The sequence below is a fragment of the Rhinoderma darwinii genome, unplaced genomic scaffold, assembly GCF_050947455.1.
Source record: "Rhinoderma darwinii isolate aRhiDar2 unplaced genomic scaffold, aRhiDar2.hap1 Scaffold_87, whole genome shotgun sequence".
Lineage (NCBI taxonomy): Eukaryota > Metazoa > Chordata > Amphibia > Anura > Rhinodermatidae > Rhinoderma > Rhinoderma darwinii.
In genome coordinates, this window is record NW_027464439.1 from 317,894 (window position 1) to 335,099 (window position 17,206).

The window sequence follows — 17,206 nt, forward strand, 5'->3', positions numbered from 1 at the left end:
AGCAGATCCCATCTACAGCCCCCATATCCTTCCAAATCACTTTACTGCATCATGGGAAATACCTATTTTTGTTGGCAACTTTGCCCATGAAGGAGCTTTATGCTTTAGGTTGGGGCTACATGGGAATTTCTAATCATGTGCAACACAAATGACTACTAGTACTACAGGGGCTCAGCAAATGTGACATGGCGCCCAGAAACCATTCCAAAATCCAAATGGTGCCCCTTCCATTCTGAGCCCTACCGTGTGTCCAAACAGATGTTTATGACCACGTGTGGGGTATTGTTTTACTCGGGAGAAATTGCTTTACAAATTTTGCGGTGGTTTTTCTCCTTCAGTCCTTAATAAAAATTAAAATAGCTAAACCTACATTTTCTTTGAAAAAATGAAGATTTTCATTTTTACGGCCTACTTCCAATAAGTTCTGTAAAACGTCTGTAGGGTCAAACTGCTCACTGTACCCCTAGATAATTTCCTCATGGGGTGTAGTTTCCAAAATGCGGTCACTTGTTGGGGGTTTCCACAGTTTTGTCCCCTCAGGGGCTTTGCAAATGCGACATGGCCTCCGCAAAGCAATCCTGCTAAATTTGAGCTCCAAGAGCCAAATGGCGCTCTTTCCCTTCTCAGCCATGCCATGTGTCCAAACAACCGTTTATTACCACATGTGGGGTACTGTTTTACTCGGGAGAAATTGCTCTACAAATGTTGTGGTGCTTTTTCTACTTTAGTTCTTTTGGAAATGAAAAAAAATTAGCTAAACCTACATTTTATTTGAAAAAATGTGGATTTTCATTTACCATGGCTTAGTTCCAAAAAATTTTGAAAAAAAACTGGCAGGTCAACATGCTTGCTACACCCCTAAATAAATTCCTCGAAGGGTGTAGTTTCCCAAATGGGGTCACTTTTGGGGGGTTTCCACTGTTCCACAAGACCTCTTCAAAGCTGACATGGTGCCTAAAATATATTCTAATAAAAAGGAGGCCCAAAATCCACTAGGTGCTCCTTTGCTTCGGAGGCCGGTGCTTCAGTCCAGTAGCACACTAGAGCCACATGTGGGATATTTCCTAAAACTGCAGAACCTGGGCAATAAATATTGTGTGGCATTTCTCTGGTAAAACCTTCTGTGGTACAAAAAAAATGGATTCAAAATGAATTTCTGGAAAAAAATAATGAACTTTGTAAATTTCACCTCTAGTTTGCCTTAATTCCTGTGAAATGTCTAAAGGGTTAAGAAACTTTCTAAATGCTGTTTTGAATACTTTGAGGGGTGCAGTTTTTAAAATGGGGTGACTTATTGGTGGTTTCTAATATCTAAAAGCCAATGACCTCAAAGCCACTTCACAACTGAACTGGCCCCTGTAAAAATAGTTTTTTGAAATTTTCTTGAAAATGTGAGAAATTGCTACTAAAGTTCAAAGCCTTATAACGTCCTAGAAAAATAAAAGGATGTTCGAAAAACTATGCCAAACTAAAGTAGACATATGGGGGATGTTAATTAGCAAAATTTTTGTGTGTTAAAACTGCCTGTCTTACAAGCAGATACATTTAAATTGAGAAAAATGCTAATTTTTGCCTTTTTTCGCAAAATTTTGGTGTTTTTCCACAATTAAATACTGAATGTATCGGGCAAATTTTGCCAATAACATAAAGTCCAATGTGTCACGAGAAAACAATCTCAGAATCGCTTGGATAGGTAAAAGCATTCCGGAGTTATTACCACATAAATTGAAACATGTCAGATTTGAAAAATGAGGCTCTGTCAGGAAGGTCAAAAGTGGCCACAGCAGGAAGGGGTTAAAGAGGCTCTGTCACCACATTATAAGTGCCCAAACTCATACATAGGGAGATCGGCGCTGTAATGTAGGTGACAGTAATGCTTTCTATTAAAAAAAACATGATCTATTTTCACCACTTTATTAGCGGTTTTAGATTTATGCTAATGAGTGTCATAATGCCCAAGTGGGCGTGTTTTTACTTCAGACCAAGTGGGCATTGTACAGGGGAGTGTATGACGCTGACCAATCAGCGTCATGCACTCCTCTCCATTCATTTAGGCAGCGCATAGGGATCCTTTTAGATCGCTATGTGCTGTCTTATACTAACACATTAACAATACTGAAGTGTTTAGACAGTGAATAGACATTCCACGGGATGTCTATTCACAATCTCTGCACTTCTTTAATGTGTCTATGGTAGTTACAGCAGAGCACAGCGTAATCTTGCGAGATTACGCTGTAGATGACGGGTTACAACGAGATGTTGCCCTAGAAAAGGGCCAAAACAAAGAGAGCCCTAAAGAGGCCAAAATAAATAGTACCCAAATGAGGACCATAGAAATGGTGCCAAGGAAAGGACCATATAAATAGTGCCCGAGGACCACTGAAATGGTGCCTGCGTGTGGCCAAAAACAGATGATGCCCTAGAAAAGGGCCAAAACAAAGAGAGCCCTAAAGAGGCCAAATAAATGGTACCTAGATCAAGACCATAGAAATGGTTCCTGAGTAAGGACTATATAAATAGTGCCCGACGACCACTGAAATGGTGCCTGCGTGTGGCCAAAAACAGATGATGCCCTAGAAAAGGGCTAAAACAAAGAGAGCCCTAAAGAGGCCAAATAAATGGTACCTAGATGAAGACCATAGAAATGGTTCCCGAATAAAGACTGTATAAATAGTGCCCGAGGACCACTGAAATAGTGCCTGCGTGTGGCCAAAAACAGATGCCCTAGAAAAGGGTCAAAACAAATAGAGCCCTAAAGAGGCCAAAATAAATGGTACCCAAATGAGGACCATAGAAATGGTGCCCGAGAAAGGACCATATAAATAGTGCCCGAGGACCACTGAAATGGTGCCTGCGTGTGGCCAAAAACAGATGATGCCCTAGAAAAGGGCCAAAACAAAGAGCCCTAAAGAGGCCAAATAAATGGTACCTAGATGAAGACCATAGAAATGGTTCCTGAGTAAGGACTATATAAATAGTGCCCGAGGACCACTGAAATGGTGCCTGCGTGTGGCCAAAAACAGATGATGCCCTAGAAAAGGGCTAAAACAAAGAGAGCCCTAAAGAGGCCACATAAATGGTACCTAGATGAAGACCATAGAAATGGTTCCCGAGTAAGGACTGTATAAATAGTGCCCGAGGACCACTGAAATGGTGCCTGCGTGTGGCCAAAAACAGACGCCCTAGAAAAGGGTCAAAACATATAGAGCCCTAAAGAGGCCAAAATAAATGGTACCCAAATGAGGACCATAGAAATGGTGGCCGAGAAAGGACCATATAAATAGTGCCCGAGGACCACTGAAATGGTGCCTGCGTGTGGCCAAAAACAGATGCCCTAGAAAAGGGTCAAAACAAATAGAGCCCTAAAGAGGCCAAAATAAATGGTACCCAAATGAGGACCATAGAAATGGTGCCCGAGAAAGGACCATATAAATAGTGCCCGAGGACCACTGAAATGGTGCCTGCGTGTGGCCAAAAACAGATGATGCCCTAGAAAAGGGCCAAAACAAAGAGAGCCCTAAAGAGGCCAAATAAATGGTACCTAGATGAAGACCATAGAAATGGTTCCTGAGAAAGGACTATATAAATAGTGCCCGAGGACCACTGAAATGGTGCCTGCGTGTGGCCAAAAACAGATGCCCTAGAAAAGGGTCAAAACAAATAGAGCCCTAAAGAGGCCAAAATAAATGGTACCCAAATGAGGACCATAGAAATGGTGCCCGAGAAAGGACCATATAAATAGTGCCCGAGGACCACTGAAATGGTGCCTGCGTGTGGCCAAAAACAGATGATGCCCTAGAAAAGGGCCAAAACAAAGAGAGCCCTAAAGAGGCAAAATAAATGGTACCTAGATGAAGACCATAGAAATGGTTCCCGAGTAAGGACTATATAAATAGTGCCCGAGGACCACTGAAATGGTGCCTGCGTGGGGCCAAAAACAGATGCCCTAGAAGGGTCAGAGCACATAGAGCCCTAAAGAGGCTAAAATAAATGGTAATGGATGAGTATAATATAGTGAGTGTGGGTAGGTTTGTGTAAAATGGAAGTGTGTTATTTAGTGTGTTATTTAGTGAGTGCAAAGAAGTATATAATAGATGAGTGTTATATAGTGAGTGCAGGTAGGAAGGTAGGTATGTAATGGATGTGTGCAATATAGTAAGTGTGGGTTAGTAGGTGTATGTCACGTAGTGATGGAGGTATGTGGTGGTGGCCAGGAGCCAGAGGACGTCATGTAGAGGTAAGTATATGGCAGCCGCAGAGAGCCTTATGCCCCCTCTTTTTAGCCTTGTGGGGAAAGTGAAGACAACATTTCCAGAGGAGAGATGAAGCATGATCATTTTCCTCAGGTTCCCAAGATTTCTCCTCAGACCAAAGATTTTCTAATTGACCAGGTACCGGAGCTTCCCTCTGGACCTCTTGGTGCCCATAATCCCGTTGACTTCATACTCTCTATCAGGAGTGGAGGAAGCAGGAGAACGAGGAAACTTCTTGGAGAAGTGATTCCGGAACAGAGACTTGGGAAGAGGCACATGAAAACATTTGGGAGTTTTCAAAGACTGTGGGAGTCGGAGCTTGTAGAAAACCAAGGATCCAATTTAAAACAGTGGGTCCTCAAACAAATGTACTTGGTGGATCACTAGACCTTGTCTCCTGGGTGGAATTGTGGAGGAACTCTATACTTCTTGTATGCATTTCCCTTCAATCGGCCTACTCCTTTACTTATAGACTCCTTGGCCTCCTGCCCTTTGTGCAAGAATTGAGTGAAACTGGCTGCTGGAACTTTGGACAGTGTTGGAACTGGCAGAGGGATTCTTGGATGCTGTCCATAAATCAAGAAAAAAGGTGTGAATTCCCAGGTGTAGTTATTATAAGCAAACTCTGCCCAGGGAAGGAGACTAGTCCAGTCATCTTGAAGTGCGGACACAAAATTGCTGAAAAAGTTTTCCAAAACCTGGTTGAACCATTCCAATTCTCCATTAGATTAATGGTGGTAGGCGGAAAGAAAATCCAACTTAACTTCAAACAACTTGCAGAGTGGCCTTTAGAACTTTGAAGTAAATTTCACTCCTCTATCGAACACGATATGCTTAGGGAGTCATCGCAGACGAAAAATGTGTTTACTGAAGAGATTAGACAGACTTTTAGCAGAAGAAAGGCCGGTCAGAGGAATAAAGTGTGCCATCTTCAAAAAACAGTCAACTACGAACCAGATTACAGTACAACCAGAGCAACTTGGTAAGCCAAGTCCAACCTGCTTGATGAGGGTTTAGTTAATATGCCGTTTGCAGATACAATACATTTTTGTGGTCGGTGTAGACAATGATGGCATAATGAGCACCTTCTAGCAAACGTCTCCATTCTTCGAGAGCTAATTTTATGGCCAAGAGTTCCTGATCTCCAATGCCATCATTTTTCTGGGTAGGGGACAAGGCATTGGAGAAGAATCCACAGGAAAGCGTTTTTGCTTTATAATTTTTTTGAAAAAGAACAGCACGCGCTCCTTACAGATGAGACCTGCTTCTCCAAGATGGAGGTTTCACTGTAGTCCGGTCCATGGAGAACTAAGGCAGGGGAGAAGGCCTGTTTAAGGCTGAGGAAAGCAGAAACAGCTTTAGAAGTCCGAATTTTGGCAATGAAACCCATTTTGGTGATAGCAGAGATGGGTGCCACCAGGTAAGAAAATTTAGGAATTAATTGTCGATCATAATTAGTAACTTCAGGAAGTCGTTGTATGGCTTTGAGTCCATGGGGACTAGACAATTTAAGTACTGCTGGATCTATTTGAATTCCTTGATCAGAGATATATCCTACAAAAGACAGTCTGGATCACTCAAAAAGCAATTTTTTAAGCTTGGCATATAGATGATTCTCTGTAAGTCGGTGCAGAACAAGACTCTATTGCTTGCGATGAGTATAGTGGTCTGGGGAGAAAACAAAAATGGCATCCAAATATAACAAAACACAGCCGTATAATAGATCTTGCAAAATGTCGTTAACATGTTCTTGAAAGACAGCCGGGGGATTTCTGAGACCAAAAGGCACAATTAGATATTCATGGTTTCCATCTCTAGTGTTAAACATGATTTTTCCCTCATTCCCTTCACAGATGTGAATCAAATTGTAAGTACCACGTAAGTCTAGCTTGGTGAAAATCTTAGCACCTTGCAGTCAGTCAAAGAGCTTGGAAATGAACGTGTTTTTTTTTTTATCGTGATTTCATTAAGACCTCGGTAGTTAATACAGGGCCTGTTCATCCTTGATGCGGTCTGCCAGACCTTTCCAAAACATAGCGACAAGAGAATCAATGTTCCACTGTAACTCTGTGGATAATGTGCAAAACTGGATGGCATATTGTCCTACTGGAGTAGTGACAAAGAAGCAGATGATGACTTTTTTAAAAGTCGTGAAAAATTCTTGGATAACAAAGATGATGGGTTTTTCCTTTTCCATAGAGGTGAAGCCCAGGCCTGCGCCTCACCAGACAGTAGAGACAAGATGTTGGCTACCTTAGCGTGGTCGGAAGCTAATTGCTGCGCTACTAGCTCAAAACGGATTGTGCATTGATTTAATCCTCTACAAGGCTTGGAGTCACCTTTGTAACGTGGAGGAGTTGGAAGATGCAATCCAGGACTGAAGGCAGCAAATTGAGGAGGTGGCGATTGCGCCCCAGCAGCAGATAAAACACTTAAATGTGAAGAAACATTTTGTAATAACTGATACAATTGATACTAGCGGACACGTTGCCTGAAATGGTGTCGAAAGTTCTCTAGGATCTGGTTGACCCTCTCCACTTGGCCATTGAACTGTGGATGGTATTCAGAAGAAAGATCTGACTTGACTTCCAGCAGGCCACACAGAGCTCTCCAAAATCTTTAGGTGAACTGTACACCGTGGCCTGAAACAATATGATGGGAAAGAACATGCAGGCGAAATATATGCTGTATAAAGAGACCGGCAAGATGAGGAGCAGAAGGCAAACAAGACAAAAGACCAAAATGTGCCATTTTGAATAAGCGATCTACCACCGGCCAGATGGTATTGCATTTGGATGAAAGGAGTAGATCCCTCACAATGTCCATCGCAATATGTTGCCACAGAGAATCAGGGACTGGAAGAGGTAGAAGAAGACCAGGTGGTCTGGACTTGGAGGTCTTGTTCTGGGAGCAGAAGGAACAGGAAGCCACATAGTCCTGAACATCCTGGACCATGGCTGGCTACCAAAATTGATGAGAAATGAGCTCTCTGGTTTTATGCACTCCTGCGTGACCGGCCAGTTTAGGGTTATGTCCCCAGGAAAGCACTGTCCTTCTTCTGGCTGAGGGAACAAAGGTTTTACGATGATGGATATCCTTCAGTAGGACTGGAGCCACCAGAATGATGCGAGAAGGATCGATATTATATGTTTCACTTGATCAGAGTCATCAAATCACCGAGACAGATTCGGATATTACATCGCTGAAAGGTTTGGCCTCAGCTTACTTGTCCTTAAACACCCACAGCTCATTTCTCAAATTGAAATACATGTCTCAGTGGGAGACGGATATGGGTCGGGAGTTCTCGGAGGAGGACTGGAGGGCTGCTTTACATCACTCACATAGGATATCCACATGTGTCAATCATATAGAAGCCATTAGGATAATTCAGTTTCGTTGGTACCTCACACCTGTTACAACATATGCAAGCCAGGGCTTCTCCTTTGTGTTGGAGGGAATGTGGAGCAAGGGGCACATTATTTCATCTATGGTGGACATGTAAATCAGTCTACCCATTCTGGAAGCTTATCTTCCGCTACATATCAGAATTAATGGGAGCAGAACTTTTACCTTCCCCTGCATTGGCTTTAACTGATATGCACATGGATGAGATCCCTTTAGAATATAGGTGGCCAATAAGCCATATTCTTATCGCTTCCAGATTCCATATAGCCAAGAGATGGAAAACAGCTGAGGCTCTGAATCTCTCGGAGGTGCTAAACAGGGTTTATCTTCACTTCTATTACGTATTGCACTTTGCTACATCTAAAGGTTATAGGCAGAAGTGTTTGTCTCAATGGGCCCCTTGGACGGAGTTACCCCATGTTCAACTTCTGCTCCGCAAGAACTCTGTCACTCTGTGAATGTATCTATGCTAACTTATACATGGTTTTCGTATCCTGCATCATCCTGTTTCTTTTTGACATCTCATATGTATAATTGCTTGTATTTATCACCACCACTCTTTGTATGTCTGTTTTTATGTTTGTTTGTCTGTTAATATGTCAGTATGTCAACGTCCGAGGCACGTTTCTGATATCTAAAGGTGCAAGCTTTTTCTGTGTTCTGTATACAACACTGTGAGACTGTATCATTGGGATGTTGTATACTTTTGTATTGTACTTTGGAAAAATAAAAACCAAGTTAATTTCAATTCACCGAGACAGAGCGTCAGCCTTAGTATTCCTTTCGGCAGGACGGAAATGTAACAGAATTTCAAATCACGCAAAGAAGAGCGCCCACCTGGCCTGGCGCGGATTTAACCGCTGAGCGGTCTGTAGATAGACCAAATATTCGTGGTCTGAAAATAATTACAGGATGCATGACCTCTTCTAGCAGATGTTTCCACTCTTCCAATGCCAATTCAATGGCCAGAATCTGATCTCTAAGAGTAATTCTTCTCGGCAGGAGAAAATAACTAGGAGAAGAAGCCGCAGGTGACAGTCTTGCCGGTAAGACCTTTTTGCGTCAGGTCTGCACCTGCATCGATAGTAGAGGCATCCACCTCAAAGAAGAATTGCTTGGAGATGTCCGGATGCTGCAATATAGGGGCGGCAGAGATAGACTGAGTTGAAGAAATGCCAATTTGGTCTCTTGGGTCTCATTTTTGGCATTCACTCCTTTCTTTGTAAGAGCTGAAATAGGCGCCAGTAATGAAGAGTAGTGGGGAATAAACTGCCGGCAGAAATGTGCAAATCCCAGAAAGCGTTGAATTGCACGGAGACCCTGAGAACAAAGCCAGTTCAACACAGCAGATGTTTTGTTGGTGTCCATCTTCAATCCCTGGTCAGAGACTATATAATCTAGAAAGGGAAGGGAGGATTTCTGGAAGACCCACTTCTCCAACTTTGCACAGAGCTTATTCTCCAGCAACCGTTGAAAGACCTGTCGAACACGTTTCCAATGTGTAGTCAAAGCGGGTGAGAAAATCTTGATGTCGTCTAGATACATCACCACATTGACATATAACGGATCCCGGTGGATGTCGTTAACTTGCTTATCATTGCTTTGCATCAAAAGAGCCTTACAGGCAAAGACATTGCTGCTTGTAAGATTACCCCAAAATGAACCATTTATCGGATCATCCAGTACTTCAAGGAGAGAGGTTCATTTGCTATGAAGAAGGCTTCAGGGTGTCCATGAAATTCCAGCAAGTACCAGGACCTTCTCCTAAAGAGGATTCAGCTATGGGATCGGTTCAACAGCAGTGCAGCGCTTCCTCAGACATCTGTCAGTGCATCTGCACGCACAGTGAGGTTAAGGCTTTTGGAGGCTGGACTGGTGTCAAGAAGAGCTGCAAAGAAGCCACTTCTCTCCAAGAAAAACATCAAGGACAGACTGACATCCTGTTTTAAGTATATTGATTGGACTGCAGAGGACTGGGGTAAAGTTATTGTAACGCTGGCGGCAGGTCCCTCTCCTGCCAGTGGTCTCCGTCGCTGGATCCTGTACCTTGCTTGACAGCCTCCTCCACCACGAGGTCGCTAACGTCCACTGATGTCTCCTGCTCACGGCAGCCGGTTCCCAAGTGTGCGCTGGCCCAGGCCGTTTCTTAAAGGGCCAGCATGTAAGTATATAATGGATGAGTGTAATATAGTGAGTTCAGGTAGGTATATAATGGATGAGTGTAATATAGTGAGTGCAGGTATGTATATAATGGATGAGTGTAATATAATGAGTGCAGGTAGGTATATAATGGATGAGTGTAATATAGTGAGTGCAGGTAGGTATATAATATATGAGTGTAATATAATGAGTGCAGGTAGGTATATAATGGATGAGTGTAATATAATGAGTGCAGGTAGGTATATAATGGATGAGTGTAATATAGTGAGTGCAGGTAGGTATATAATGGATGAGTGTAATATAATGAGTGCAGGTAGGTATATAATGGATGAGTGTAATATAATGAGTGCAGGTAGGTATATAATGTATGAGTGTAATATAATGAGTGCAGGTAGGTATATAATGTATGAGTGTAATGTAGTGAGTGCAGGTAGGTATATAATGGATGAGTGTAATATAATGAGTGCAGGTAGGTATATAATGGATGAGTGTAATATAATGAGTGCAGGTAGGTAGGTATGTCAGTAATACACTGCAGAATTAAGGCGGGATTCACACGACAGGGTTTCCCGGCCGGGTGCCGGCCGTTCATAAATCGGCCGGCACCCGGCTGCATTAGGAATAATAGACCCCTAATGGGGCTATTCACACGACCGATTTTTTGACGGGCCAGGAAAACCGGCCGTCAAAAAATGGGACATGCCCTATATTCGGCCGGGTACCCGGCCGCCCGGCTCCCATAGAAGTCTATGGGGCCGGGTAATACACGGCCATCACCGGAATGTGTCCCGAGTGATGGCCGGGTCAACCGTCACTCGCGCACTCTCTCCTCCTCACAGTGCAGAGTGCATGTGAGGAGGAGGAGTTGATGCCATTCGGACGAATGGCTACGCTGGTGATACTGTGTGGCAGGGTCGGGGTGTACAGCAGGTGGAAGGGAGCGCTGTGCTGGCTCCCTTCCCCTGCTTGTTACGGTTCCCGACCGCTGGCTGTGTTTTTACGGCCAGTGGTCAGGGTCCTTAAAACCCGAGCCATAGACTTTTTACGGCTCGGGTTTTAACTTGCTGCCCGCGCGATCGGGCAGCTGAGTGTCGGGTCTCCGGCTGTCCGTGACTGCCGGGGACCCTGAGGAGAGGATAGAAGCAGCTTTCACTGCTTCTGTCTTCTACGATGTCTTTTTACACAACGCTCAATGAACGCTGTGTATAGAAATAGAGACAGCAGCGGTGCTGTCTCTATTCCTCCCGGTGATCATGTGACTGGTCACATGATCGCCGGGTGCCGTTAGTGACAGACTGCTGCTGGGTCTTACTAGACCTAGCACAATCCTATTAGTGACAATCGTCACTGTGAGAGGGCTGATTTCCCCTGTAACTGGGGCTGCTGTGCAGCTCCAGTTACAGGGAAAAACATGGTGTAAAAGAAAGAAAAAAAATATTAAAAGTTCCAAAAAGGTCTTTTTTGACCTTTGAGGGACAGAACATAATAATAAAAAAATAAGTAAAGTGCAAAAAATTAATCCGATTAAAAAACGGTCAGGGAAAAAACCGGATGCAAATCGGGTCCAAATCGGCCGGTAAAAACAGCAACACGGCCCGGAACGGAATCGGAACGGATGCAAACGGCGGGGGAAAATCGGCCAAAAACGGCCGATTTTCCCGGCCGACACTCGGACCCTGTCGTGTGAATGAGGCCTAAGGCGGGATTCACGCGACCGGGTCGCGCCCGAGCCCGAGTGCCGGCCGGTAAAATCGGCCATTCTGCCCGGCCGGTTTGCATAAAGTTTTGCATCCGGGCCGGGCAGATCTGGACAGTGACATCAGCGGCAACTCCTGAAGGGGAATCCCCATGTGTTCGGGGATTCCGCTTCAGGAGTTTCCCCTGATGTCACTGCCCAGATATGGACAGAGACATCAAGCGCTCTGTCCAGGAGCGGAATCCCCGAAAACACGGGGATTCCGCTCCTTCAAGGAGCTAAAGTGCGGCTAGCACATAGCAGAGCGGGGAGATACCTCCTTGCTCTGCGATAGTGGCGTCGCTGCAGTAGTAGCAGCCGCAGCAGCTGCTAGCGGCGCCATCGAAGGTTTCGCCGGGCCAGGGTGCTTTTAAAACAAGCAGGGGAAGGGAGCCAGCGCAGCGCTCCCTTCCACCTGCTGTACACCCCGGCCCTGCAACACAGTGTACAGCGATGCCATTCGTCAGAATGGCATCAACTCCTCCTCCTCACATGCACTCTGCGCTGTGAGGAGGAGGAGATAGAGCGCAAGCGCCGAAAAACCCGGCCATCACTCGGGACACATCCCGGTGATGGCCGGGTATTACCCGGCCCCATAGACTTCTATGGGAGACGGGCGGCCGGGCACCCGGCCGAAGATATAGCATGTCCTACTTTTTGACGGCCGGTTTCCCCGGCCGTCAAAAAATCGGTCGTGTGAATAGCCCCATTAGGGGTCTATTATTCCTAATGCAGCCGGGTGCCGGCCGATTTATGAACGGCCGGCACCCGGCCTGGAAACCCTGTCGTGGGAATGAGGCCTAACGCAGCATGTGATTACGATTTTTATAAATATTATTCACTTGTATTAAATAGATTTCTACTACATGTAAACATAAAGGTTTTCTATATTTTCTTTGCTATCTTTTCTCTACCCCACATGGCCACTCTATGGTGATGCAGGTGGGGGCGCTATTTCACTGTTTACCTCCGGCAGCAGAAGGGCGAGGTGCAGCCCTGCCACACAACAACAATCCTGGTTCCGCAGTAGAATGTTCAGTTTTTTTGGTGTAAACTTTTTGCATAGATTTTCATTGTAGGATCTGTACAAAGTGGAGCTGCCAGGAGATCGGAGACTTGATGAGATGGACGCATGCAGCTCCCGTCAGGAACATACTGGTTAGGTGAGTCGTCCCACCTCATAATATCCATGAAATATGGAAATAAATAGGTTTTGGACAAATATCAAACTATCACTGCCAGGCAAAAAACTTTAAAACAGAATTTTTAATAAATATTAACTGTAAAAAAAATAATCAAATACCAATTTAATTTTACTACAAAACACATAGCACCTCGATCAGTGGTACAAGCATCTTTGGGGTACTCCAGCGGGTAGAGTTCATAGAACAGGGTATAATACTAGTAATACCAGTTCAGTATCAGGGCATAATAAATGAGTAGTCCCACCTCCCCTTTCTCATCCATATTAGGCTCTGTTCACATCTGCGTTGGGGTCCCGTTCTGACGTTCCGTCGGAGGTTTCCGTTAGAACGGGACCCTGAGCAGACACCAACGAAAACCAGGGGTTTCCGTTTCCATCACCATTGATTTCAATGGTGACGGAGCCGGTGCCCGTGGTTTCCGTTTGTCTCTTTTGTGCTCCGGACCCTTCGATTTGCCGGAAGCAATAGCTTAGTCGACTACTGAAATCAATGGTGATGGAAACGGAAACCCCTGGTTTCCGTCGGTGTCAGTTTGTGTCTGCTCAGGGTCCTGTTCTGACGAAAACCTCTGACGGGAACGTCAGAACGGGACCCCAATGCAGATGTGAACAGAGCCTTAGGGCATGACCAGACGTGGCGGAATTGCTCTGCAATTCCGCTGCGGATAGTCCGCAGCGGAAATCCGCAGCGTACACATTTCTCCATTGCTTTCCACAGCTTTTTAGTTGGGTTTGTTTACACGTTGCGGACAATTCTGCGGAGCATAGACTGTGGTGCGGAATTTGGTGTCCGCAGCATACACTGGCTGTTGCGGACGTGTAGCGGACTTGTTGCGGACTCATTGCGGAATTTCTCCATTGACTACAATGGAGAGTGAAAATTCCGCAATGAAGTCCGCAGATGTTATGTTTGCTGCGGAGCGTACTGGTTTTACTAACATGATAGTTCTTCATTCTGGCTAAACCTATGTATCTCTAGATCTACAGCCAGACTGAGGAAGTCAATGGGGCTCCCGTAATTACGGGTGATTACGTGTGTGCACCCGTAATTACAGGAGCGTTAATAGGCGATGTCAGTAAATAGTCACTGTCCAGGGTGCTGAAAGAGTTAAACGATTGGCAGTAACTGTTTCAGCACCCTGGACAGTGACATCCGATCACAATATACATCAGCCTGTAAAAAAAATAGAAGTTCATACTTACCCATAACTCCCTGCTTCTTCCTCCAGTCCGGCCTCCCGGGATTACGTTTCAGTCCAAGTGACGGCTGCAGCCAATCACAGGCCAATCACAGGCTGCAGCGGTCACATGAACTGCCGCGTCATACAGGGAGGTCGGGCTTGATGTCGAAAGAGGGACGCGTCACCAAGACAACGGCCGGGTAAGTATGAATTTATTTTTATTTTACTAGGGAAAGGGCTGTCCCTTCTCTCTATCCTGCACTCAATACGCAACGGCCAGTCCGCATCAATTTAATGCCCATTTTAGGCAAAGCCGCGACAGAATCTGCAACGCAGATTATGTGCGGCATTGATGCGGACAGTGTATGCAGAACTCCGCCACGTCTGGTCATGCCCTTAGACTGTCACACAGAAACCTCTGCATGTTCTTTATATCCACAATTTCTAGTTATAATCCCTCCTCATCGGGCTGCAGCGGCCAAACCGCAGGAGAAGTGGGGGGTGTGAACATAATCTTAGGCAGCCTTGGCTGGAATTACAGCTGTGATTGGATAGAGTAGGTCACATGTGGACACGAAGTCCCTGTTTACACACCAAGTTTTTTGCAGGTGGAAAAATCTGCCTCAAAATTCCTTCTGCCGCTTTTTTTACGCATTTTTCGACCACGGCCATTGAGCACCGCAGGCAAAAATGCTGCGAAAACCATTTTCTTTGCCTCCCATTGATGGCAATGGGAGGTCAGAGACGGAAACGCTTGAAGAAAGGGCTTGACGCTGCTTTTTCCTGTGAGTGTTTTTTTCTCGTGGGAAAAACGCCTCTGCATCCCATTGAAATCAATAAGATTAGTTTTCGGACGTTTTTTGGTGCGGTTTTCGATGCGTTTTCCACTTAAAAAAACGCTCCAAAAAACTCTGTGTGAACTAGGCCTAATATTTCTCCATATATTACATGTGGCTTTTGCAGCATATTTGGCTGTGCATCCTTTGCATTACAATCTACTGCAGATTGTTACTGCTGCAAGTTTATGCAGTTTTCTATAACCCTATTCACATTCATACTTTATGTGTCAATTTGACCATGGAAATCTGCAATAAATATGTAACATGTGAACATAGACTTAGGGGCTACACGTGATGTTTCAGGCTACATTTACACACTGCAACCAGGTTACATCACACTTGTCTTCTCTCCCAGATTGTCCTGGAGACTTCCAAACTAGGGAAGATCTTACATGATGTAGCTGCATAAAGGAAGGCACTCTGCTGGGACTATTTGTGAGGGGGAACTCTGCTTGTAGTGGTTATTGGGGGCAGTCTGCTGGCACTAATTATTGGAGGCACTTTGCTGGCAATATGGTTTATTGAGGGGTCTCTGCTGGTAGTGTTGTTTATGAGGGGGCAGTATACTGGCACTGTGTAAGGGACAATACTCTGCTGGCACTGTATGGGGGCACTCTGCTTAGTCTAATGATGGGGTCGCTCGCTGATAACTGAGGCTTCTTAGCTGTCCTTATCGGTGGGGTTTACATAGGAAAGAAATTCTCAAACCACATCTCAAATCTCCCTGTAGTTGATTCTAAAAACAGACAAGTACGGCTCAGAAAAACGGCTGCAAACAAATAACCATTGATGTGAATGGAAATGAACAAAATCTTTTTTGCTTTCTGCGATTATTATTTACATGTTTTATAAGACATGTTACATCTCGTGTTATACACAGCAGGAGGCAACAGCACACGTCTTATCACACAGGAAGAGGAAATACATCAGAAAGGGAAACGGGAAGAGGAAGAGCAGCCATGTCATACAGGAAATACCGGGAAGTGACATCATCACAGGAGGTAACGTATATCCTGTGTGCGGGGACCCCAGAAATATGATGACACTGACGTATCAGGGCTGATACATAGTAATGTTATGTTAATGTTATGTTATTATATATCATTACGTGTGTGTTTAGGCTGTGCTTATATATGTTAGTAGGTCGGACCAGAAGGATCGCGTGTTCTGTATACAAGCTCCAGATAAGAAGAACATGGATCAGCACAACAACACCAGCACTCCTGGGACTGCGCTCCAACCACACAGCATTTCATCCGGAGAATCGACTGTTCCGTAGTCCAAAACGTCACTTCTCGGGTTCTATTCCTACAATGGAGGAAAAAGTCAATTACATATTTTCAGTAATTATTGTTACAATATCTCCATTAAGGAAATCTCTTGTATGGAATATTTTTTTGTATCACCTTAACTTCTGGTTACACCTGAAATGCCCTATAAGGGTATTTAGATATCATAGAGGGGGGTATCACGCTGGAGACCCTCTCTATGACCCAAATGGAAGTTCTGCGCCACCTCTGTCCAGAGGCTGTGTGTGGTATTGCAGCTTTTCTGTATTGAAATGTATAGGGCTAAGCTGTCCACACACCGCACATCACCTGTGGACAGGTGTGGCTCTGTTTTTGGAAGATATCAGCTCTATTTTTCTAATTATGTACAACCCCTTTAATGAAATAATCTCTTTAGAGTGTTTTCTCCATCTCAGACGTTTATGTGATATCCACCTATGCGCATGCACACAGCTCTCTCCGTTCTGTACTATGGGAGTTACGCAAATAGTTCAACAGCGCTCAGCTGTTTCCGAAACTTCCATAGAACAGAATAGAGAGAGGGACGTGCGAGGCCTTTCCGAAGTCATTCTCCACCTGGAATCAGCAGCCATTAGACGGGACAGGGATGTGGGAAAAAAGCAGGACAGGGTCAGGGAGAGACCTCCGTTTTCCACATAGGTGTGAGTCCCAGAGAAATAGTAAGATGGGAGTACCCCTTTAAATAAAACTTCTTGGTGATGATCCATTTTCTTAAGGTGTTTAATTAAACTATGGACAGTGAGGTCGAAGAACCGGCACCCAAAATATCTATACTGGAGTGACATGCCTGTTACTAACGCTGTATACAAGCTCCCCCCGTATAACAGACAGGGCCCTCACTGAGACTTTGTAGGGGCTCCTAGAGACAAATATATATTGATGTACAGACATTTTCCCCTCCGTTATTGTGCAGCAAGACCTCCCCACATATAACAGGCAGGACCCTCACTGACCCCCTGGACAGACACATAGGCCTGAATATATTTATATCTTTATATTTTCCATTATTCACCTGCAGGAAATGTTATTTTTAGAAATGGGGAGAAATACTTGGAATTGTGTTTTTTTAGTTTCTGATGTTATTTTTGTTACTTCTCGGGTATAAGGAGAAAAGTATCC

At 44.7% G+C, this 17,206-nt stretch overlaps 1 long non-coding RNA gene across 1 annotated transcript; it reads left to right on the top strand.

Annotated features, from left to right (window-relative positions):
- Nucleotides 1-12,351: 12,351 nt before the first annotated feature.
- LOC142731779 (uncharacterized) lies at nt 12,352-16,178 on the top strand. Its single transcript, XR_012879171.1, has 3 exons — nt 12,352-12,716; nt 15,658-15,778; nt 15,918-16,178. It is a non-coding gene; the product is annotated as an uncharacterized LOC142731779 (long non-coding RNA).
- The last annotated feature ends 1,028 nt before the right edge of the window (nt 16,179-17,206 follow it).